At 48.4% G+C, this 13,118-nt stretch overlaps 1 protein-coding gene across 4 annotated transcripts in view; it reads left to right on the top strand.

The window, feature by feature from the left end:
• The window catches only part of TBC1D16 (TBC1 domain family member 16), a 72,878-nt gene that overhangs the window by 44,607 nt on the left and 15,153 nt on the right, over positions 1–13,118 (top strand). The gene's annotated exons all lie outside the window — the stretch shown is intronic.

Below are 13,118 nucleotides of genomic sequence, written 5' to 3'. Positions count from 1 at the left end.
CCTGACGCCTCGTGACGCTGGGTGTCGCTTCATGTGCGTGTTGGCCGGGTGTGTGGCTCCGCTGGAGAGACGTCTGCTCAGACAGACCCACGTTTGAGCCGAGTCACCGTGTCTTCATGGTTGAATTCTGTGTGTTTTTGTATACCCGGGGTTCGAGCCCCCCGTCAGACGCGTGACTTGCAAACACTTTCTCCTAGCCCACGGGTTGTCTTTTCACGTTCTTGATGGTTTCCTTTGAAGCATAAGAGCTTTTCATGTTTACGAAGTCTGAAGTATCCGTCCTTGGTTGCATGTGGTTTCGAGCTCGTATTGAAGAAGTCGTGATCTGCTCCAGCCATGAGGATCTGTACCTATTTTCTTCTCAGAGTTTTAGAGCTGCAGCTCTTAACTTCAGGTCACTGGTCCATTTTGAGTTACCATTTGTAAATGGTGTGAGGTAGGGGTCCACTTTAATTCTTTTGCCCATAAGTGTCCAATTGTCCCAATATCATTTGTTAAAAAAAAACAAACAACGAACTATTATTTCCTCTGCTGAGTTGTGTTGACCTTGCTGGAAACCAGCTGATCAGACACAGGTAGGTTTCCCTTCCGGACTCCCCACTGATTGCTACGTCTGTCCTTGCAATAGCATCACTCAATCTCCATTACTGTAGCTTTGTAGTAAGTTATTTGGAGTTTTTTTTTAGAGAGAGAGAGAGAGAGTGCGAGGTGGAGGGAGGGAAGGAGCAGAGAGAGAGGGCAAGGGAATCTGAAGCAGGCGCCACACCCAGCCCGGAGCCCGACACGGGGCTCGATCTCACCACCCTGCGATCACGACCTGAGCTGAAATCAAGAGTCTGGACTGAGCCACCCAGGTGTCTCTGTAGTAAGTTTTTGAATTGGGAAGCGCGAGCCCCCCCTCCAACTCTGTTCCTCTTCCTCAATGTTGTTTTGGCTGTTCTGGGCCCACAGCATTTCCATATGTGTGTTAGGATTGGCCTGTCCACGGGCAGGATTTGGATCGGTTGTGCTGGATCTGGGGATCAATGTGGGGAGCATTGCCGTCTCAGCAATACGAGGTTTTCCGGCCCATGAATGCGGGAGGACTTTCCATTCCTCAAGTCTTCTCTAATTTGTCTCAACATGGTTTTGTGGTTTTTACGGTACAAGTCTTGTACTTTGCGTGTGTGTGTGTGTGCGCGCGCGTGTGTGTGTGGTAAATGAGATCATTTTCTTAATTTCACTTTAGACTGTTTATTGCTGTTGCATAGAAATGCAATTAATTTGTTTTTAATTGATCTTGTGGGGCGCCTGGGTGCCTCAGTGGGTTGAGTCTCTGCCTTCAGCTCAGGTCATGATCTCAGGGTCCTGGGATCGAGCCCCGCATCGGGCTCTCTGCTCAGCCGGGAGCCTGCTTCCCCCTCTCTCTCTGCCTGCTCTCTGCCTACTTGTGATCTTTCTCTGTCAAATAAATAAATAAAATCTTAAAAAAAAATTGATCTTGCATCCTGCAACTTTGTGGAATTCGTGCATTAGTTCTAATAGGTTTCGTGTGGGGGCGTTGGAATTCCTAACAGTCCATGTACAAGATTAGGTCGTCTGTGAATAGGGATAGTTTTACTCCTTTCCTTCTAATCTGGACGCCTTTTATCTCTCTTCTTGCCTAATTGCCCTGACTAGAACCTCCACGGCAGCAATGAGTAGAAGAGGAGAGAGCGGACATCCTGTGCTGTTCCTGGTCATAGGGGGAGGCTTTCAGTCTTTCATCACTGAGTATAATGTTGGCTGTGGGTTTTTCATTGTTGCCTTTTATCAGTTTGAGGAAGTTCCCTTCTATTTTTAGCTGGCTACGTGTTTTCGTCATGAAAAGGTGTTGGACTTTTGTCAAATGTTTTCTGTGCTGCTATTGAGATCGTGTGGTTTTGGTCTTTTATTCGGTTAATCTGGCGTATTACACCGACGGCTCTTTCTATGTCAAAGTACCTTTGCATTCCTGGCGTAAGTCCCACTTGGTCATGGTGCACAATCCTTTTTAAACGTTGTTGAATTGGGTTTGCTAGTATTTGTTGAGAATTTCGTGCCTGTATTCATGAGGAATGTTCAGAAGGGCCTGGAATGTGACGTTCTTGGGACGTTTTTGTCTGGTTTGAGCATCAGCAAGTGGCTTTACGCAAAGTCAAAGACAAAACACACAAGAGAGAATGACGAACTTCTAAGGATTTCCCGAGAAACAGGGAAGTCAGCCTATGTCACCCACCTGGCACAGGGCAGGCGCTCTGCCCAGCGGCTTCTCCACGGGTCCGGAGAAAGCAGCCTGGATGAAACGGCATCGAAGCTGGGAGCCTCGGAGAGTGAAAGGAAGATGCAGAGAGGCAGAGCAGGCAGCCCCCAGGGAGGGACCCTGTGAGCAAATGCCCGGAGAGCGGACCTCACGGGGTGGAAAGGCAGTGAGTGGGTTGATAATGTCCCCCAAATTCACGTCCACCTTCAACCTCAGAATATGATCTTATTTGGAAATCAGGTCTTTGCAGATGTCATTAGTCAAGAGGAGATCATTCTGGATTAGGGTGGGCCCTGACCCCATGGCTGGTGTCCTTATAAGAAGAGAAAACAGAGATGGATCCCCCATATGTGGAGGGGGAAAGGCCACGTGATGGCGGAGGCAGAGATCCGGGTGATGGATCTACCGGTCGGAGACAAGCAAGGATCACCGCTGCCACCAGCCGCTGAGAGGCAAGGAGGGGTCCTCTCCGGACCTTCAGAGGGAGCATGGCCCCGCTGACGCCTTGATGTCGGACTTCTGGCCTCCGGAACTGTGAGGGAGACCCTTGTGTGGTTTTAAGCCTCGCAGGGTGGTGACTTGTAACGGCCGCTGCAGGAAGCCACGCGGTCGGACACGAGAGCACCTGCCAGGCTAAGGACTGGGCTTCGCTGGCGGACAGTGTCCGAGCCGGGAGCCGGGGGCCGAGGGGCGGCGTGGACGGATTTTAGCGGCATCCTTTAAGAGATGCCTTTAAAAACGGAGTTTGGTTTTCCTTCGTATCTTCCTTTTTGGTCTTCTAAATTATCCCAACTCATATGGGAAGTCATGGGCCACAGGAGTCAGGAGCTTGGGTTTAGCTCTAGCCGCCCGCGGCCGTCCGTCCCGGCTCAGCCATGTACCGTCTGGGCAAAGTCCACACATCATTCCTGGCCTCAGTCTCCTCAGCTATAAAACGGCGTTAATAATATCCCCTTCCACTAGCACCTGGGAAGCCACTGGTAGGTGGTAACCACGACGACGTTCGGTTGGTTACACCCGACCCTTCCCCTACATTTTCTTCTTCATGAAATTACCCTTATTGGCTTTTCAGTATAAAACCATTGATTAATAGGCTTCTTATTTAAAAACAAAAAAAGTGGGGCACCTGGGTGGCTCGGTTGGTTGGGCGGCTGCCTTTGGCTCAGGTCGTGGTCCTGGAGTCCCGGGATCGAGTCCCACACTGGGCTCCCTGCTCAGCAGGGAGTCTGCTTCTCCCGCTGACCTCTCTCATGTTCTCTCTCTCTCTCAAATAAATAAATAATCTTTTTTAAAAAATAAATAAAATAAAATAAAAACCAAAAAAAGCTCTAAGTATACAAGATTAGCTTATTATTTCCAGTTATCAAAATGATTCAGTGTTACTTTTAGAAAATTTATGAAATAAAAAACAAGATAAAAAAATGTATAATCCTGCCATCTGGACATGATCACTGTGATAACTCAGGGGCCGTTTTCCACTTCAATAATATATTGTGTAGATACAAAGTATCAATCACTGTCTCATTTATAAAACCGTCTGTTCTAGCTCACATCATTCTTCATCCTACGTTCTTCACGTCACATGACAGTGAGCATTGTCCTTGTTCTTTCAAAACTTCTATAAAATGTTCTATAGGGACACCTGGGTGGCTCAGTCGTTAAGCGTCTGCCTTCGTCTCAGGTCATGCTCCCAGGGTCCCAGGATCGAGTCCCGCATCGGGCTCCTGCTCAGCGGGGAGCCTGCTTCCTCCTCTCCCATCCCCCCAGTGCTTGTGCTCCTGCTCTCCCTGTCTCTCCTTCTGTCACATAAATAAGTAAAATCTTTTAAAAAGTAAAATAAGGTGTTTTATAATAGCTTAATGGCATTGTATCGTGTTAACGGGCTACAGTGTATTAATGTATTCTCCTGCTGGGGCGCATGGGTGGCTCGGTCAGTTGAGCGTTGGACTCTTGGTTTCAGGTCGGGTCGTGATCTCAGGGTCCTGGGATCAAGTCCCGTGCTGGGCTCTCTACTCAGCAGGGAATCTGCTTCTCCCTCTCCCTCTGCCTCTCCCCCTGCTCATGCTCTCTCTCTCTCTCTCTTTCTCTGTAAAATAAATAAATAGGGATGCCGGGTGGCTCATTTGGTTGGGTGTCTGCCTTCGGCTTGGGTCATGGTCCCAGAGTCCTGGGATCAAGTCCTGCTTCAGGCTCCCTGCTCAGTGGGGAGCCTGCTTCTCCTTCTGCCTGCTGCTCCCCCTGCTTGTGCGCTCTCTCTGACAAATAAATAAAATTGTTAAAAAAAGAAAAGCAAAGAAATAAAATATTTAAAATATTATCCTGTTGTTAGAAATTCAGTATTAGCCCTGAGTTGAATATTGGTGGGTTTTAAAAATTTATTGAAGTATAATTTATGTATATTAAATTGTGTACATTTGAAGGGTACAGTTGCTGAGCCTGCACACACACACACGCGTGTGTGCATGCACACGCACACCAAGAAAACCATCTCCACAATCAAGTTAACGAGCTTCCCCATCACCCCCAGATTTTCCTTGTGCCCCTTTGTTATCCATCCCTTCCTCCAGCCCCTGCCCCCAAAAATGACCCTGCTGCTCCTGTCACCGTGGATGGGTTTGTGTTTCCTAGAATCGTATATAACCGGAGTCCCGCGGTGGGTACTCTTTCTCCCATCTGGGTTCTTTCTCACAGCGCGACGATTTGGCGACGCAGCTGCGTTGTCGTGTGAGTGCGTGGAGATTCCTTCGTTTCTGTCGCCGAGTCCTAGTCCGCTGTGGGTCTAGACCCAGCTCGTTTGTGGATTCACCGGCCGGGATTTCTCAGTTCCTGGCTGCCACAGATAGAGCTGCTCTGAGCGCTTACGTGGAAGTCTTGCCTGTGGACGTAGGTTTTTACATGTCTTGGTAATTAGCCGGGAACGGAATGACCAGGTCGTCGGGTGGGTGTCGAACCCTTGAAGAACCCGCGGGACAGCTTTCCAAAGTGCTTGTCCGCGTGGCCCTCCCACCAGCCCTGTGTGTGAGCGTCCCGGGGGCTTCCAGTCCTCACCCGCAGTCGGAGTGGTCGCGGTCAGTCTCGTTCATTCTAGCAGGTGTGTGGGCGTGTATCACTGTGGTTTTCATTTCCGTTTCCCTGATCGCTAATGATGCTGAATATCTTTTCATATAACCTTTTGAGTCTAGCTTTTTTCCACGCCGTACATTTGGGATTCATCCTCTTACGTGGCCATGTTTGTTCCTTTTCATTGCTGACTCGTATCCGTTGTGGGGGCTTACCATTGCCTGTGGAGCCGTTAGCCCGTGGAAAGACCCGTGTGCTGATTCTGGGTTTTGCAGTTATGAATAAAACTGCTCTAAGCATGCACACACAGGCTTTCCTACCAACATTGTTCATTTCCCTTGGCTAAAGACCTAGGAGAGGGACTGCTGAGTTGCATGGTAAATGTATGTTTCCCACGTGGCTTTCTCGTTGGCAGTCCCGCCAGCCACGTGCAAGGCTGATGGCTCTGTGTCCGGCCGGCGGGCTCTACTACCGTTTCTCCGCTGTGCTTCGGTCTTTCTCATAAGTGTGTTGTCCTTTCTGTGACGTTACGGTTTCTACTTACGTTTCTCTCCTGGCCAACCATGTCACGGGGCCCCTGGCTGGCTCAGTTGGGAAACCTTGTACCTCTCGATCTTAGAGTCAAGAGTCTGAGCCCCAGGTTGGGTATACAGGTTACTTAAATAAATAAAACTTTTTAAAAATGACCGTGATGTCAAGCACCTTTTCATTGCTTATTTGCCCCCTTTTTCGGTGAAGTATCTTCACGTCACTTGCCTGTTTCTAAAATAAAACGATTCACATCGTTTCCCTGTTTTTAAATTGTGTTTGTTTTCTCGTTATTCCGAAGTGTCTCTGATCCTTCATCAGAGAAGGTGTTTTGCAAGCATCGTTTCTCAGTCCGTGGCTCATCTAATTTCCTTAGCAGTGTCTTTCAAAGAGCAGACACTTTCCTTTTCACTAAAGTCTTACTTATCAATTTTTTTCTTTTATGGATCCTGCCTTGGTATCATATCCAAACAGTCTATGACTAACTCAAACATTGAGTTTTAGGAGCTTCTCATATATAGGCTGAGCGTATGTTTTATTGGGCATATGTGTTGTGAATATCTTCTCCCAGGCTGTGGCTTGTATTTCTATTTTCTTTAATGGTGAATTTTTGAAGAAAAGAGTTTTTAATTTTCCAGTTTATTAGTCTATCTTTGATGGCATATGCTTTTTGTGTTCTAAGAAAACTTGGCCTCTTCTAAGGTGACTAAGTCTTCTTTTATGGATTCTTCTGGCAGTTTTTTTTAAAAATATTTTATTTATTTATTTGACAGACAGAGATCTCAAGTAGGCAGAGAGGCAGGCAGAGAGAGAGGAGGAAGCAGGCTCCCTGCTGAGCGGAGAGCCCGATGTGGGGCTCGATCCCAGGACCCTGGGATCATGACCTGAGCAGAAGGCAGAGGTTTTAACCCACTGAGCCACCCAGGCATCCCTTCTGGCAGTTTTTTTAATTTTAGGTAACACTGGGGCTCTTGGGGGGCTCAGTCAGTGAAGCGTCTGCCTTCGGCTTGGGTCATGATCCCGGGGTCCCGGGATGGAGCCCCGTGTCAGGCTCCCTGCTTGTGGGAGGCCTGCTTCTCCCTCTCCCTCTCCCACCTCCCCTGCTTGTGCTCCCTCTCTCACTGTCTCTCATTGTCAAATGAATAAATAAAATCTTAAAAAAAAATTTAGGTATCACATCTGGGTCTGGGACCAGTTTTGAGTTAATATTTGTGTCTGACATGAAGGAAGGGGGGGATGTTAATATTTTTTCAGACAGCTATCCAGTTGATCTAACACCATTTGTGGAAGAACTGTCCTTTCTCCATGAATTGCATCTTTGTCCATAATCAAGTGGTCTTATATGTCTATTTCTGGACTCTCTACTCTGTGCCATTGCTCTGAAAGTCCTTGTTTTCACCAGTGCCGGACTGCCTTGATTACTATAGGTTTATAATCAGCCTCAAAATCAGATACGTCCTTCAACTTTCATCTTTTTTTTGTGTGTGTGATTACTTTGGTTTTTCTAAGTCTTTTGCATTTCCCTATGAATTTTAGAGTCAATTTGTCAATTTCTAGCCCCCCAGAAAGGGCCCTATTGGGATATTGATTGGGATTGTGTTGATTTAATAGATTGATTTGGTAAGATTACCAGCTTAATAATATTGACTGTCTCAATCCATGGACATGGTATATCTTTCCATTTATTTATATTTCCTTTATTTCTCTCAGCAAGATCTGTGTTTTTCAGTGTAGAGGTTTCAAATGTCATTGGCTCGACTTATTCTGAAATATTTTATAAAGAGATTCTTTTGGAGGGGGTGCTATAAACGGAATTTTTTATTTATTGTATTTGCCAATTGTCTGTTGCTAAGTTTTTAAGAATGCAATTCATTTGTCTACATTAACCTTTTATCCTGCTATCTTGCTAAATTCACTTCTTAGTTCTATTGGTTGTCTTGTAAATTTCATGGGTTTTTTTTTTTTCACATAAAGAATTATCTCATCTGCACACAGAAACAGTTTTGCTTCTTCTTTTCTGATCTTCATACCTTTAGTTTCTTTTCTTGCCTTAGGCAGAGGCTAGAGCCTCCAGAGCCATACTGAATAAAAGTGATGAAAACAGGCAAGCTAACCTTGTCCTGACCATGGGGGAAGCAATCTAGTCACCAGTCATCGAGTATGATGTCAACTGTAGAATGTTCCTAGATGACCTTTATCAACTTGAGGAGGTTCCCTCGTATGCCTACGTTGCTGATGGTTTTTGTCATGAATAAGTGTTGGATTTTTGCCAAATGATTTTTCTGTATTTATTCTTTTTTGGTCCCTGGTTGTTTTCTTAGGATCAATATCTACAGATGAAGGTAAAGTGTCAAGATGTATAAACATTTTTAAGCCTTTAGCGTCCTATTTCTAAATTGCCAGAAAGAGAAACTTGACCCATATCCAGCACCTCCCCACCCCTGCCTATGTAAGAGTGTCTGTTCTCCCAAGCCCTTACCTACACCACATTCTGTAGTTTTTGGTTGTTGCCAATTTCATGGACCTCGACCTCCCCCCAGACAGTATCTTCTTTTATTTGCATTTAGTTCATCACCCTGCACATGAAAATTTTATTGGTTATTGTATTTATTCTCTGGTGAGTTGTTTTTTCTTGTCCTTTTGCCACTTTTCTGTTGGACTTTCTTCTGTTTTGGTTTAGTTTACATGCATTTTTACCTATTAAAACTATGACTCCTTGTCGTGTGTGTGTGTTATCTCCTTAGGCTTCTTCTTATTCTGTTTTGTTTTAAGGGAGATTATTTTTTAGAGCAATTTTAGGTTCATACAAAAATCGAGAGGAAACTAGAGCGATCTCCTGTACACCTCTTGCTCTGACACGTGCATCGCCTCCCTCATTGTCAGCATCCCACCCCAGGGGGTACATTTGTTACAACTGGTAAACCCACATCAACGAATCATTATCACCCCGAGTCCGTAGTCTACGTGAGAGCTCACTCTTGGTGCACGTCCGGTGGGTTTTAACAAACGTATAGTGACATGTATCTAACATTATAGCATCATGCAGAGTACACTTGACCTTTGAACAATGTGGTGGTTAGGAGTGCCAACCCCCCACACACTCAAGAATCCCCATATAACTTTTGACTCTCCAAAAACTTAACTACTAATACCTACTGCTGATCGGGAAGCCTTACCAATATCACAAAAAAACAGTAACACGTATTTTGTATATGTATTATGTACTGTAGTCTTACAAGAAAGCAAGCGAGAGAAAAAATGTTATTGAGAAAATCAAAAGGAAGAGAAAATATACTTATAGTACAAGACTGAATTCATGGGGGAAAACCCGCGTGAAGTGGACCCGTGTAGTTCCAACCTGTGTTGCTCAGGGGCCGTCTGTAATTTCACTCCCTAAAAACCCTCCGGCTCTGCTTGTTTCTCCTTCTCCCGCCCGAACTCCTGACAACCACCGATCCTTTAACCGTGTCCCTAGTTCTGCTTTTTCCAGGATGTCATGTAGTTGGACTCACATAGTCGGTCGCATTTCCCGGCCGGCATCTTTCCCTTGGTGAGATGCATTCAGGGTTCCCCCACGTCTTATCATGGCTTGGTAGCTCATTTCTTTTTAGCGCTAAGTAATAGTCCCTTGTCTGGATGTATGTGCTAAAGTTTGTTTATTCACCTCCTGAAGGACAGCATGCTTGCTTCCAAGTTTTGAAAATTACGAGGAGCCCCCAAAGAGGGGCGTTCTTCCCAAGCCCCTCCCCCAGCCTCCCCACCACCACCCCACACCGCCCAGAGCCACCCTCCCAAAACTGTCCGCTCTCCCGCACACACTGCCGCCGCCTGCTAAACCCACAGAGCCGCCAGGCTTTCCAGAAAACAGAGCCAGGAAGGAGACTCAGCCTGGCACAGCTGGGGGTGGGAGACCCCCACTCCACTGCCCCTGCCGGGAGCACAGCCTCCCTGGAAGGGAGGGGCCAGTTTCAAACCAGGAAAGGGCCCCAGAGAGAGGGTCTGCCACACACCTTCCAGGGCCAGCTTGTCTCCAGGCAGAAGGCTGCTACACCCTTTCCTGGCTCCTCAGGGGGACATTATTTGCAATAATTCATTGATTGATCAATTAATTCAAGACACTGTGCTGGGGACCGACCACTGGGGCTCCACAGGTTCAAACTAGAGCAAAGTTGATGGAAGCCTTGGGTCTCCATAGAGTAGGGCCTGCGTAGCACATGACTGTACGGCCACCTCGGTCACCTAGCGTGACATCAGTTTCCCCACCAAGACCCACTGCCATGAGGGAATGACTGCCTTGGTGGCGTCTGCGTCTCGGCTCCCAGTGCGGTCCTGGCAGAGAACACAGGGTCATTTAACCCTTGAGCTGAATGTCTGTGAACTTTGAAGCTGTAGGAAAAGAACAGTAAGGAAATAATGGAAATCAGCACAGTTTGTATTTTTTAATCTATTTGCACGTGGAGAACAGTTTGGATTTAAGAATATTCAAATGTGCCGTGTGTGATTTGGGCTGTTCATAAAGTTCCTGTGCGTGGTGCATGAAAATGAAGCGGACGGTTGATTTAGGCAATCTCTCCCGAAATGCTGCAAATTAAAAATGTGTCCCAGATAGAGCCAGAAGGCGCCAAACTCCAAGGAATGTAGCATCTCTTAGTTTTTGTTGTTTTCTGAGGATCTCACCCAAATGCAGAAAGAAACAAAAGAACAGCAAAGCCCGCAAGGTCAAGGCTGAACACAGGGGCAGCATCGGATTCTCTGCGCGTGTCCCCGCCCTCCGTCCCGCCCACCAGTTGCTTTGGCCAATGGGACGTGGTGTAAGTGACGTAAGCGAGTCCAGACCTGGCCGCAGGATGCCCGGCAGCAGGTGCCTTGCGTTGCTGGCTGCTGGGCCGGTTGCCACGTAAGGAAGCCCGGGGACAGGTGGCTAGGCACCACGAGGGGTGAGAAGCGTGGCCGACAGCCCCAGAACTTGTGGACAGAGGCCACTTCAGTCCCCCCCACCCCCGCACCTGCTACAGCTGCCTGAGCACCCAGCAGAGCGCCCGACTCAGCCCTGCGCCCCGGGCCAGAACTGGGAGCAAAGAAGACGGGGTTGTCTTCTAAGGTGCTAAGTTCTGGAGTCATTTGTTACATGGCAGCAGGTGACTGGAGTATATATCGGAAGGGTCCCTTTTCAGAGTAAAGCCTGAGCAGGGAGGAGAAAACTGCCAAAATTGTGGTTTTCAAGGTCAAAGAGGCATTGGGGCCAGATTTTAACATTTTTAAAATAGCCAAACTTCTAAAATCCATTCTTGTTCCTCTTCATCCTAACCCTTTTGAGTCAGCTGAAACGGTAAAGTCGATGGGGTCCCAGTGGTCGGTCCCCAGCACAGTGTCTTGAATTAATTGATCAATCAATGAATTATTGCAAATAATGTCCCCCCGAGGAGCCAGGAAAGGGTGTAGCAGCCTTCTGCCTGGAGACAAGCTGGCCCTGGAAGGTGTGTGGCAGACCCTCTCTCTGGGGCCCTTTCCTGGTTTGAAACTGGCCCCTCCCTTCCAGGGAGGCTGTGCTCCCGGTGGGGGCAGTGGAGTGGGGGGGTCTCCCACCCCCGGCTGTGCCAGGCTGAGTCTCCTTCCTGGCTCTGTTTTCTGGAAAGCCTGGCGGGCCCCTCGGGGTTAGCGGCCGCAGCAGCGTGTGCGGGAGAGTGGACAGGTTTGGGAGGGTGGCTCTGCGCGGTGTGGGTGGGTGGTGGGGAGGCCGGGGGAGGGGGCTGGGAAGAACGCCCCTCTTTGGGGGCCTCCCTCCAGCCGGGTTTGGAGGCGAGCCCGGGATGGGCCGGCCAGCCTGGGAAGCATGCGGAGCCCACGATCTCCCAGCCGCTGGGGCCTCATTGTTCAATAAGGAGATTATGAGATGCTGCACGAGTGGCGTGGTGGGGGGCTGTCTTCAGGCCTGCGACTGGCCTTGTTTTGCACACAATGACTGTGTAGTGCAGCCCAGTCAGGGTCCACTCTGGAAGGCAGCAACTGCCTCAGCCTTTTTGGGTCTGAGTTTGCTCTCTGGCCACAGTGGATCAGCTCATCTACCTCCTTCCCACCCAGCTACCTGTTTTGACCTGAGTCTGTCCCGTTGGAAAGCCCAAGGGCCCCCACGGAAATGGTAGGCCCCGGCTCGGCCCACTTCCCGAGACAGGGAGGAAAGAAGAGCGTCCTACATGGGGACCGTTGTTGTTCTAGAAGCAGCAAAAGTTCTAAAAAGCCAGTCTTTCTCTTTGAGGAAGTTCCAAGTTATGAGGGATTGTGCTTGAACCGCCCGGAGAGACGCGGTGCCTCCTGGAGGAAGAGGTGCCCCCGGATTTCTGTCTCCGACACTCTTGTGCTCTGGGCGAGAACAGGGAAGCAGGATGAGGCGATCGCCGTGACATCTTTGTGGGATGCTGGGGTTGGGGTCTGGAACGGATGCGCGCTTTGCTCTGCTGCTGTTTCCGTGGGCATTTGCTAGGTATCGCTGGCCAGTCTCAAGAGACGGCATTTAACCTATGGTAGGGCTGAACCCGTGTAAGAGGATAGTTTGCAACTTGGGTTTTGAACAAATTCGTGAACTTTAAATGAAAAAAAAAAAAAAATAGAATAGGGTGCCTGGGTGGCTTGGTCGGTTAAATGTCTGTCTTGGGCTCAAGTCGTGATCCCAGCGTCCTGGGATCGAGTCCTGTGTGGGACTCCCTGCCTGGCGGGGAGCCTGCTTCTCCCTCTGCCCCTCCCCCTGCTAGTGCACGCACTCTGTCTCAAATAAATAATAAAAATCTTAAATAAATAAATAAAACAGAATAGGTGGGGTTGTGTTGCTGAACTTGGAACTCAGAGACAATCATCTGCCGATGAGGACCCGGGCCACAGAGCTGGCTTCAGATCCCAGCTGCGCCACCTGCTAGCTGTGTGACCTTGGGCAAGCTGCTTAACCTCTCTGGGCCTCAGTTCCTCTTCTGTACAAGGCGGGGTCATGACACGACTCATTTCGAAGGATTATTGTGAGGATTATACGTACTAAATGCACACGAGGGCCAGACCCAGGCTAAATGTTTAATAAATGTTCATTATTCGTGTTATGAGCATCAGTAGTCCTCATGTTCTCTTACTGAACCATAAACAGAACCAGAGTTTTTTCAGGAAAGTGGGAACTTCACAGGACTTGCATGGGAGGCCCCTGCTGTCTAACGCGGTCACGGGACGGCTGGGTGCCCGGCACTCTGCCGCCCCGGATCCTGCACAAGGGCCTGGGATTATCCCCACT

This window comes from Meles meles, chromosome 18, assembly GCF_922984935.1.
Source record: "Meles meles chromosome 18, mMelMel3.1 paternal haplotype, whole genome shotgun sequence".
Taxonomy (NCBI): Eukaryota; Metazoa; Chordata; class Mammalia; order Carnivora; family Mustelidae; genus Meles; species Meles meles.
The sequence above is the reverse complement of the archived record's forward strand: the minus strand, read 5'-3'. Positions and strand labels throughout refer to the sequence as shown.